Source organism: Cervus elaphus, chromosome X (assembly GCF_910594005.1).
Source record: "Cervus elaphus chromosome X, mCerEla1.1, whole genome shotgun sequence".
NCBI classification, from domain to species: Eukaryota; Metazoa; Chordata; class Mammalia; order Artiodactyla; family Cervidae; genus Cervus; species Cervus elaphus.
In genome coordinates this window covers 19,804,872-19,817,412 of record NC_057848.1, presented here as the reverse complement: position 1 = coordinate 19,817,412, position 12,541 = coordinate 19,804,872, and positions in this window count along the sequence as shown.

Sequence of the window (12,541 nt, the reverse complement as noted above, 5' to 3'; positions counted from 1 at the left end):
ACGGAATTGCTCTGCAGGCAGTGCAGGGGAATCGGGCCTCATCTCGCGGTGAGGGGAAAGTCTCTTGGATTTTCTCGAGTTGCGGCTGGAACCTGGGGTATATTCTCGAGTTACGACGGGGATGGCCCTTCCACACACGTGTTTGTTCAGCGACGTCCGGACTCCTGCCTAGATGCGAGGGACAACTCGGGATTTTCCTCAAGGATTGGCAGGGCAATTGGGACGCCTGTCCAGCTGAGGCGGGAGACCAAGAGTCCCTTTCCACGTGCCACAGGAATCCTGGGATTCCTATCAATTTTCACGAGGAGTCAGGCATCGTCTCCTTTGGAAGCACTGATCTCCGCGTACCTCTGGAATTTTCAAAGGATTTGAGGCCTCTGGTCGTGATGAGGTGGGGAACTAGGTCTTTCTCTGTCGTCTCGACAGGGAATTCAGACATCCTTTCGTCTTGGGAGATGCAAGACGAGCCTGCATTCAAGTCACTGCAGGGATATCCGGCCTTATTTCGAGTCAGGGCATCGCGGTGTCCATTCCACTTGAGGCCGCAAACTCAGGGTCCCTCTCACATACCTAGAGCTGAGAGAAGCCTCTTCTTGAGGTGCTTGTGGTAAGGTGGTATTCCTCTGGATTCGAAGCCAGGAACTAACCTCTCATCTCGAGTTGGTTTTAGGTTCACGGAGCTCTTTTATGTTGCTACAGTGACCTCAGGGTCCCTCTAGCCTTGAAAAGTGTTCTTGGGGTTTCTCTGGAGTGCCATCAAGGAAATCAAGGCTCCTTTCATGTGTGATGTGCAAATGGAATTGCTCTGCACGCAGTGCAGGGGAATCGGGCCTCATCTCGCGGCGAGGGGGAAGTCTCATGGTTTTCCTCGATTTGCGGCGGGAACCTGGGGTATATTCTCGAGTTACGAAGGGGATGGCCCTTCCACACACGTGTTTGTTCAGCGACGTCAGGACTCCTGCCTACTTGCGAGGAACACCTCGGGATTTTCCTCGAGGCTTGGCAGGGCAATTGGGACGCCTCTCCAGCTGAGGCGGGAGACCAATGGTCCCTTTCCACGTGCCACAGGAATCCTGGGACTCCTATCAAGTTTCATGAGGAGTCAGGCATCGTCTCCTTTGGAGGCACTGATCTCCGCATACCTCTGGAGTTTTCAAAGGATGTGAGGCCTCCGGTCGCGATGAGGTGGGGAAAGAGGTCTTCTCTGTGGTCTCCATAGGGGATTCAGACATTCTTTTGTCTTGGGAGATGCAAGACGAGCCTGCATTCAAGTCATGGGAGGGATATCCGGCCTTATTTCGAGTCAGGGCATCTCGGTGTCCATTCCACTTGAGGCCGCAAACTCAGGGTCCCTCTCACATACCTAGAGCTGAGAGAAGCCTCCTCTTGAGGTGCTTGTGGCAAGGTGGTATTCCTCTGGAGTCGAAGCCAGGGACTAACCTCTCATCTCGAGTTGATTTTGGTCCCCGGAACTCTTTCATGTTGCTACAGTGACCTCAGGATCCCTCGAGCCTTGAAACAGTGTTCCTGGGGTTTGTCTGAAGTGCCATCAAGGAAATCAAGGCTCCTTTCATGTGTGATGTGCAACACGGAATTGCTCTGCACGCAGTGCAGGGGAATCGGGCCTCATCTCGCGGCGAGGGGGAAGTCTCTTGGATTTCCTCGAGTTGCGGCGGGAACCTGGGGTATATACTCGAGTTACGACGGGGATGGCCCTTCCACACACGTGTTTGTTCAGCGACGTCAGGACGCCTGCCTAGTTGCGAGGGACAACTCGGGATTCTCCTCGAGGCTTGTCAGGGCAATTTGGACGCCTCTCCATCTGAGGTGGTAGACCAAGGATCCCTTTCCAGGAGCCACAGGAATCCTGGGGCTCCCATCAAGTTTCACGAGGAGTCAGGCATCGTCTCCTTTGGCGGCACTGATCTTCTCGTACCCCTGGAGTTTTCAAAGGATGTGAGGCCTCCAGTCGCAATGAGGTGGAGAACTAGGTCTTCCTCTGGGGTCTCCACAGGGGATTCAGACATCCTTTCGTCTTGGGAGATGCAAGACGAGCCTGCATTCAAGTCACTGCAGGGATCTCAGGCCTTATTTCGAATCAGGGCATCTCGGTGTCCATTCCACTTGAGGCCGCAAACTCAGGGTCCCTCTCACATACCCAGAGCTATGAGAAGCCTCCTCTTGAGGTGCTTGTAGTAAGGTGGTATTCCTCTGGAGTCGAAGCCAGGGACTAACCTCTCATCTCGAGTTGGTTTTAGGTTCACGGAGCTCTTTTATGTTGCTACAGTGACCTCAGGGTCCCTCTAGCCTTGAAAAGTGTTCTTGGGGTTTCTCTGGAGTGCCATCAAGGAAATCAAGGCTCCTTTCATGTGTGATGTGCAACACGGAATTGCTCTGCACGCAGTGCAGGGGAATCGGGCCTCATCTCGTGGCGAGGGGGAAGTCTCATGGTTTTCCTCGATTTGCGGCGGGAATCTGGGGTATATTCTCGAGTTACGACGGGGATGGCCCTTCCACACACGTGTTTGTTCAGCGACGTCAGGACTCCTGCCTAGTTGCGAGGAACACCTCGGGATTTTCCTCGAGGCTTGGCAGGGCAATTGGGACGCCTCTCCAGCTGAGGCGGGAGACCAATGTTCCCTTTCCACGTGCCACAGGAATCCTGGGACTCCTATCAAGTTTCATGAGAAGTCAGAATTCGTCTCCTTTGGAGGCACTGATCTCCGCGTACCTCAGCAGTTTTCAAAGGATGTGAGGCCTCCGGTCGCGATGAGGTGGAGAAAGAGGTCTTCTCTGTGGTCTCCACAGGGGATTCAGACATCCTTTCTTCTTGGGAGATGCAAGACGAGCCTGCATTCAAGTTATGGCAGGGATATCCGGCCTCATTTCGAGTCAGGGCATCGCGGTGTCCATTCCACTTGAGGCCGCAAACTCAGGGTACCGCTCACATACCTAGAGCTGAGAGAAGCCTCCTCTTGAGGTGCTTGTGGTAAGCTGGTATTCCTCTGGAGTCGAAGCAAGGGACTAACCTCTCATCTCGAGTTGATTTTTGGTCCACGGAGCTCTTTCCTGTTGCTACAGTGACCTCAGGATCCCTCGAGCCTTGAAAGAGTTTTCTTGGGGTTTGTCTGAAGTGCCATCAAGGAAATCAAGGCTCCTTTCATGTGTGATGTGCAACACGGAATTGCTCTGCACGCAGTGCAGGGGAATCGGGCCTCATCTCGTGGCGAGGGGGAAGTCTCTTGGATTTTCTTGAGTTGCGGCGGGAACCTGGGGTATATTCTCGAGTTACGACGGGGATGGCCCTTCCACACACGTGTTTGTTCAGCGACGTCAGGACGCCTGCCTAGTTGCGATGCACATCTCGGGATTCTCCTCGAGCCTTGTCAGGGCAATTTGGACGCCTCTCCATCTGAGGTGGTAGACCAAGGATCCCTTTCCAGGAGCCACAGGAATCCTGGGACTCCCATCAAGTTTCACGAGGAGTCAGGCATCGTCTCCTTTGGAGGCACTGATCTCCTCGTACCCCTGGAGTTTTCAAAGGATGTGAGGCCTCCGGTCGCGATGAGGTGGGGAACTAGGTCTTTCTCTGTGGTCTCCACAGGGGATTCAGACATCCTTTCGTCTTGGGAGATGCAAGACGAGCCTGCATTCAAGTCACTGCAGGGATATCCGGCCTTATTTCGAGTCAGGGCATCGCGGTGTCCATTCCACTTGAGGCCGCAACTCAGGGTCCCTCTCACATACCTAGAGCTGAGAGAAGCCTCCTCTTGAGGTGCTTGTGGCAAGGTGGTATTCCTCTGGAGTCGAAGCCAGGGACTAACCTCTCATCTCGAGTTGATTTTGGTCCCCGGAACTCTTTCATGTTGCTACAGTGACCTCAGGATCCCTCGAGCCTTGAAACAGTGTTCCTGGGGTTTGTCTGAAGTGCCATCAAGGAAATCAAGGCTCCTTTCATGTGTGATGTGCAACACGGAATTGCTCTGCACGCAGTGCAGGGGAATCGGGCCTCATCTCGCGGCGAGGGGGAAGTCTCTTGGATTTTCTCGAGTTGCGGCGGGAACCTGGGGTATATTCTCGAGTTACGACGGGGATGGCCCTTCCACACACGTGTTTGTTCAGCGACGGCAGGACGCCTGCCTAGTTGCGAGGGACAACTCGGGATTCTCCTCGAGGCTTGTCAGGGCAATTTGGACGCCTCTCCATCTGAGGTGGTAGACCAAGGATCCCTTTCCAGGAGCCACAGGAATCCTGGGACTCCGCATCAAGTTTCACGAGGAGTCAGGCATCGTCTCCTTTGGCGGCACTGATCTCCTCGTACCCCTGGAGTTTTCAAAGGATGTGAGGCCTCCGGTCGCGATGAGGTGGGGAAAGAGGTCTTCTCTGTGGTCTCCACAGGGGATTCAGACATCCTTTCGTCTTGGGAGATGCAAGAGGAGCCTGCATTCAAGTCACTGCAGGGATATCCGGCCTTATTTCGAGTCAGGGCATCTCGGTGTCCATTCCACTTGAGGCCGCAAACTCAGGGTCCCTCTCACATACCTAGAGCTGAGAGAAGCCTCCTCTTGAGGTGCTTGTGGCAAGGTGGTATTCCTCTGGAGTCGAAGCCAGGGACTAACCTCTCATCTCGAGTTGGTTTTGGGTCCACGGAGCACTTTCGTGTTGCTACAGTGACCTCAGGGTCCCTCTAGCCTTGAAACAGTGTTCTTGGGGTTTCTCTGGAGTGCCATCAAGGAAATCAAGGCTTCTTTCATGTGACATGTGCAACACGGAATTGCTCTGCGCGCAGTGCAGGGGAATCGGGCCTCATCTCGCGGCGAGGGGGAAGTCTCATGGTTTTTCTCGAGTTGCGGCGGGAACCTGGGGTATATTCTCATGTTACGACGAGGATGGCCCTTCCACCCACGTGTTTGTTCAGCGACGTCAGGACTCCTGCCTAGTTGCGAGGGACAACTCGGGATTCTAATCGAGGCTTGGCAGGGCAATTGGGACGCCTCTCCAGCTGAGGTGGGAGACCAAGGATCCCTTTCCACGTGCCACAGGAATCCTGGGACTCCTATCAAGATTCACGAGGAGTCAGGCATCGTCTCCTTTGGAGGCACAGATCTCCGCGTACCACTGGAGTTTTCAAAGGATGTGAGGACTCCGGTCGCGATGAGGTGGGGAACTAGGTCTTTCTCTGTGGCCTCCACAGGGGATTCAGACATCCTTTTGTCTTGGGAGATGCAAAACTAGCCTGCATTCAAGTCACTGCAGGCTATCCGGCCTTATTTCTAGTTAGGTCATCGCGGTGTCCATTCCACTTGAGGCCGCAAACTCAGGGTCCCTCTCACATACCTAGAGCTGAGAGAAGCCTCCTCTTGAGGTGCTTGTGGTAAGCTGGTATTCCTCTGGAGTCGAAGCTAGGGACTAACCTCTCATCTCGAGTTGATTTTTGGTCCACGGAGCTCTTTCCTGTTGCTACAGTGACCTCCGGATCCCTCGAGCCTTGAAACAGTGTTCTTGGGGTTTGTCTGAAGTGCCATCAAGGAAATCAAGGCTCCTTTCATGTGTGATGTGCAACACGGAATTGCTCTGTACGCAGTACAGCGGAATCGGGCCTCATCTCGCGGCGAGGGGGAAGTCTCTTGGATTTTCTCGAGTTGCGGCGGAAACCTGGGGTATATTCTCCAGTTACGACGGGGATGGCCCTTCCACACACGTGTTTGTTCAGCGACGTCAGGACGCCTGCCTAGTTGCGAGGGACAACTCGGGATTCTCCTCGAGGCTTGGCAGGGCAATTGGGACGCCTCTCCAGCTGAGGCGGGAGACCAAGGGTCCCTTTCCACGTGCCACAGGTATCCTGGGACTCCTATCCAGTTTCACGAGGAGTCAGGCATCGTCTCCTTTGGAGGCACTGATCTCCGTATACCTCTGGAGTTTTCAAAGGATGTGAGGCCTCCGGTCGTGATGAGGTGGGGAACTAGGTCTTTCTCTGTGGTCTCCACAGGGGATTCAGACATCCTTTCGTCATGAGAGATGCAAGAGGAGCCTGCATTCAAGTCACGGCAGGGATATCCGGCCTCATTTCGAGTCAGGGCATCGCGGTGTCCATTCCACTTGAGGCCGCAAACTCAGGGTCTCTCTCACATACCTAGAGCTATGAGAAGCCTCCTCTTGAGGTGCTTGTAGTAAGGTGGTATTCCTCTGGAGTCGAAGCCAGGGACTAACCTCTCATCTCGAGTTGGTTTTAGATCCATGGACCTCTTTCGTGTTGCTACAGTGACCTCAGGGTCCCTCTAGCCTTGAAACAGTGTTCTTGGTGTTTCTCTGGAGTGCCATCAAGGAAATCAAGGCTCCTTTCATGTGTGATGTGCAACACGGAATTGCTCTGCACGCAGTGCAGGGGAATCGGGCCTCATCTCGCGGCGAGGGGGAAGTCTCATGGTATTTCTCGAGTTGCGGCGGGAACCTGGGGTATATTCTCGAGTTACGACGGGGATGGCCCTTCCACACACGTGTTTGTTCAGCGACGTCAGGACTCCTGCCTAGTTGCGAGGGACAACTCGGGATTCTCCTGGAGGCTTGGCGCGGCAATTGGGACGCCTCTCCAGCTGAGGCGGGAGACCAAGTGTCCGTTTCCACGTGCCACAGGAATCCTGGGACTCCTATCAAGTTTCACGAGGAGTCAGGCATCGTCTCCTTTGGAGGCACTGATCTCCGCGTACCTCTGGAGTTTTTTTTTGTTTGTTTGTTTGTTTTTATTCTTTGAATCAGCCATGGATTTACATGTATTCCCAATCCCGATCTCCACTCCCACCTCCCTCTCCACCCGATTCCTCTGGTTCTTCCCCGTGCACCAGGCCGGAGCACTTGTCTCATGCATCCCACCTGTGCTGGTGATCTGTTTCACCATAGATAGTATACATGCTGTTCTTTTGAAATATCCCACCCTCACCTTCTCCCACAGAGTTCAAAAGTCTGTTCTGTATTTCTGTGTCTCTTTTTCTGTTTTGCATATAGGGTTATCGTTATCACCTTTCTAAATTCCATATATATGTGTTAGTATGCTGTAATGTTCTTTATCTTTCTGGCTTACTTCACTCTGTATAATGGGCTCCAGCTTCATCCATCTCATTAGGACTGGTTCAAATGAATTCTTTTTAATGGCTGAGTAATATTCCATGGTATATATGTACCACAGCTTCCTTATCCATTCATCTGCTGATGGGCATCTAGGTTGCTTCCATGTCCTGGCTATTATAAACAGTATTGCGATGAACACTGGGGAGCACGTGTCTCTTTCAGATCTGGTTTCCTCATTGTGTATGCCCAGAAGTGGGATTGCTGGGTCATATGGCAGTTCTATTTCCAGTTTTTTAAGAAATCTCCACACTGTTTTCCATAGCGGCTGTACTAGTTTGCATTTCCACCAACAGTGTAAGAGGGTTCCCTTTTCTCCACACCCTCTCCAGCATTTATTGCTTGTAGACTTTTGGATAGCAGCCATCCTGACTGGTGTGTAATGGTACCTCATTGTGGTTTTGATTTGCGTTTCTCTAATTATGAGTGATGTTGAGCATCTTTTCATGTGTTTGTTAGCCATCTTTATGTCTTCTTTGGAGAAATGTCTGTTTAGTTCTTTGGCCCATTTTTTGATTGGGTCATTTATTTTTCTGGAATTGAGCTTCAGGAGTTGCTTGTATATTTTTGAGATTAATCCTTTGTCTGTTTCTTCATTTGCTATTATTTTCTCCCAATCTGAGGGCTGTCTTTTCACCTTACTTATAGTTTCCTTTGTAGTGCAAAAGCTTTTAAGTTTCATTAGGTCCCATTTGTTTATTTTTGCTTTTATTTCCAATATTCTGGGAAGTGGGTCATAGAGGATCTTGCTGTGATTTATGTAGGAGAGTGTTTTGCCTATGTTCTCCTCTAGGAGTTTTAAAGTTTCTGGTCTTACATTTAGATCTTTAATCCATTTTGAGTTTATTTTTGTGTATGGTGTTAGAAAGTGTTCTAGTTTCATTCTTTTACAAGTGGTTGACCAGTTTTCCCAAAACGGTATTTTTCACAGAACTAGAACAAAAAATTTCACAATTTGTATGGAAATACAAAAAACCTCGAATAGCCAAAGTAATCTTGAGAAAGAAGAATGGAACTGGAGGAATGAACCTGCCTGACTTCAGACTCTACTACAAAGCCACAGTCATCAAGACAGTATGGTACTGGCACAAAGACCTCTGGAGTTTTCAAAGGATGTGAGGCCTCCAGTCGCGATGAGGTGGGAACTAGGTCTTTCTCTGTGGTCTCCACATGGGATTCAGACATCCTTTCGTCTTGGGAGATGCAAGACGAGCCTGCATTCAAGTCACTGTAGGGATATCCGGCCTTATTTCGAATCAGGGCATTCCCGATTCCATTCCACTTGCGGCCGCAAACTCAGGGTCCCTCTCACATACCTAGAGCTGAGAGAATCCTCCTCTTGAGGTGCTTGTGGTAAGGGGGTATTCCTCTGGAGTCGAAGCCAGGGACTAACCTCTCATCTCGAGTTGATTTTTTGTCCACGGAGCTCTTTCGTGTTACTACAGTGACCTCAGGATCCCTCTAGCCTTGAAACAGTGTTCTTGGGGTTTCTCTGGGGTGCCATCAAGGAAATCAAGGCTGCTTTCATGTGTGATGTGCAACACGGAATTGCTCTGCATGCAGTGTAGGGGAATCGGGCCTCATTTCGTGGCGAGGGGGTAGTCTCATGGTTTTTCTCGAGGTGCGGCGGGAACCTGGGGTATATTCTCGAGTTACGACGGGGATGGCCCTTCCACACACGTGTTTGTTCAGCGACGTCAGGACTCCTGCCTAGTTGCGAGGGACAACTCGGGATTCTAATCGAGGTTTGGCAGGGCAATTGGGACGCCTCTCCAGCTGAGGCGGGAGACCAGGGGTCCCTTTCCACGTGCCACAGGAATCCTGGGACTCCTATCAATTTTCACGAGGAGTCAGGCATCGTCTCCTTTGGAGGCACTGATCTCCGCGTACCTCTGGAATTTTCAAATGATGCGAGGCCTCCGGTCGAGATGAGGTGGGGAACTGGGTCTTTCTCTGTGGTCTCCACAGGGGATTCAGAGTTCCTTTCGTCTTGGGAGATGCAAGACGAGCCTGCATTCAACTCACTGCAGGGATATCCGGCCTTATTTCGAGTCAGCGCATCGCGGTGTCCATTCCACTTGAGGCCGCAAAGTCAGGGTCCCTCTCACATACCAAGAGCTGAGAGAAGCCTCCTCTTGAAGTGCTCGTGGTAAGGTGGTATTCCTCTGGAGTCGAAGCCAGGGACTAACCTCTCATCTCGAGTTGATTTGTGGCCCACGGAGCACTTTCGTGTTGCTACAGTGACCTCAGGATCCCTCTAGTCTTGAAACAGTGTTCTTGGGGTTTCTCTGGAGTGCCATCGAGGAAATCAAGGCTCCTTTCATGTGTGATGTGTAACACGGAATTGCTCTGCACGCAGTGCAGGGGAATCGGGCCTCATCTCGCGGCGAGGGGGAAGTCTCATGGTTTTTCTCGCGTTGCGGCGGGAACCTGGGGTATATTCTCGAGTTACGACGGGGATGGCCCTTCCACACACGTGTTTGTTCAGCGACGTCAGGACTCCTGCCTAGTTGCGAGGGACAACTCAGGATTCTCCTGCAGGCTTGGCGCGGCAATTGGGACACCTCTCCAGCTGAGGCGGGAGACCAAGGGTACCTTTCCACGTGCCACAGGAATCCTGGGACTCCTATCAAGTTTCACGAGGAGTCAGGCATCGTCTCCTTTGGAGGCACTGATCTCCGCGTACCTTGGAGTTTTTTTTTTTTTTTTTTTTATTCTTTGAATCAGCCATGGATTTACATGTATTCCCAATCCCGATCCCCACTCCCACCTCCCTCTCCACCCGATTCCTCTGGTTCTTCCCCGTGCACCAGGCCGGAGCACTTGTCTCATGCATCCCACCTGTGCTGGTGATCTGTTTCACCATAGATAGTATACATGCTGTTCTTTTGAAATATCCCACCCTCACCTTCTCCCACAGAGTTCAAAAGTCTGTTCTGTATTTCTGTGTCTCTTTTTCTGTTTTGCATATAGGGTTATCGTTATCACCTTTCTAAATTCCATATATATGTGTTAGTATGCTGTAATGTTCTTTATCTTTCTGGCTTACTTCACTCTGTATAATGGGCTCCAGCTTCATCCATCTCATTAGGACTGGTTCAAATGAATTCTTTTTAATGGCTGAGTAATATTCCATGGTATATATGTACCACAGCTTCCTTATCCATTCATCTGCTGATGGGCATCTAGGTTGCTTCCATGTCCTGGCTATTATAAACAGTATTGCGATGAACATTGGGGTGCACGTGTCTCTTTCAGATCTGGTTTCCTCAGTGTGTATGCCCAGAAGTGGGATTGCTGTGTCATATGGCAGTTCTATTTCCAGATTTTTAAGAAATCTCCACACTGTTTTCCATAGCGGCTGTACTAGTTTGCATTTCCACCAACAGTGTAAGAGGGTTCCCTTTTCTCCACACCCTCTCCAGCATTTATTGCTTGTAGACTTTTGGATAGCAGCCATCCTGACTGGTGTGTAATGGTACCTCATTGTGGTTTTGATTTGCATTTCTCTAATTATGAGTGATGTTGAGCATCTTTTCATGTGTTTGTTAGCCATCTGTATGTCTTCTTTGGAGAAATGTCCGTTTAGTTCTATGGCCCATTTTTTGATTGGGTCATTTATTTTTCTGGAATTGAGCTTCAGGAGTTGCTTATATATTTTTGAGATTAATCCTTTGTCTGTTTCTTCATTTGCTATTATTTTCTCCCAATCTGAGGGCTGTCTTTTCACCTTACTTATAGTTTCCTTTGTAGTGCAAAAGCTTTTAAGTTTCATTAGGTCCCATTTGTTTATTTTTGCTTTTATTTCCAATATTCTGGGAAGTGGGTCATAGAGGATCTTGCTGTGATTTATGTCGGAGAGTGTTTTGCCTATGTTCTCCTCTAGGAGTTTTAAAGTTTCTGGTCTTACATTTAGATCTTTAATCCATTTTGAGTTTATTTTTGTGTATGGTGTTAGAAAGTGTTCTAGTTTCATTCTTTTACAAGTGGTTGACCAGTTTTCCCAAAACGGTATTTTTCACAGAACTAGAAAAAATAATTTCACAATTTGTATGGAAATACAAAAAACCTCGAATAGCCAAAGTAATCTTGAGAAAGAAGAATGGAACTGGAAGAATGAAACTGCCTGACTTCAGACTCTACTACAAAGCCACAGTCATCAAGACAGTATGGTACTGGCACAAAGACCTCTGGTGTTTTAAAAGGATGTGAGGCCTCCAGTCGCGATGAGGTGGGAACTAGGTCTTTCTCTGTGGTCTCCACAGGGGATTCAGACATCCTTTCGTCTTGGGAGACGCAAGACGAGCCTGCATTCAAGTCACTGCAGGGATATCCGGCCTTATTTCGAATCAGGGCATTCCCGTTTCCTTTCCACTTGCGGCCGCAAACTCAGAGTCCCTCTCACACACCTAGAGCTGAGAGAAGCCTCCTCTTGAGGTGCTTGTGTTAAGGTGGTATTCCTCTGCAGTCGAAGCCAGGGACTAACCTCTCATCTCGAGTTGATTTTTGGTCCACGGAGCTCTTTCATGTTGCTACAGTGACCTCAGGATCCCTCTAGCCTTGAAACAGTGTTCTTGGGGTTTCTCTGGAGTGCCATCAAGGAAATCAAGGCTGCTTTCATGTGTGATGTGCAACACGGAATTGCTCTGCACGCAGTGCAAGGGAATCGGGCCTCATCTCGCGGCGAGGGGGAAGTCTCATGGTTTTTCTCGAGTTGCGGCGGGAACCTGTGGTATATTCTCGAGTTACGACGGGGATGGCCCTTCCACACACGTGTTTGTTCAGCGACGTCAGGACTCCTGCCTAGTTGCGAGCGACAACTCTGGATTCTCCTCGAGGCTTGGCAGGACAATTAGGACGCCTCTCCAGCTGAGGCGGGAGACCAAGGGTCCCTTTCCACGTGCCACAGGAATCCTGGGACTCCTATCAAGTTTCACGAGGAATCAGGCATCGTCTCATTTGGAGGCACTGATCTCTGCGTACCTCTGGAGTTTTCAAAGGATGTGAGGCCTCCGGTCGCGATGAGGTGGGGAACTAGGTCTTTCTCTGTGGTCTCCATAGGAGATTCAGACATCCTTTCGTCTTGGGAGATGCAAGACGAGCCTGCATTCAAGTCACTGCAGGGATATCCGGCCGTATTTCGAGTCAGGGCATCGCGGTGTCCATTCCATTTGAGGCCGCAAACTCAGGGTCTCTCGCACATACCTAGAGCTGAGAGAAGCCTCCTCTTCAGGTGCTTGTGGTAAGGTGGTATTCCTCTGGAGTCGAAGCCAGGGACTAACCTCTCATCTCGAGTTGATTTTTGGTCCACGGAGCTCTTTCGTGTTGCTACAGTGACCTCAGCATCCCTCTAGCCTTGAAACAGTGTTCTTGGGGTTTCTCTGGAGGGCCATCAAGGAAATCAAGGCTCCTTTCATGT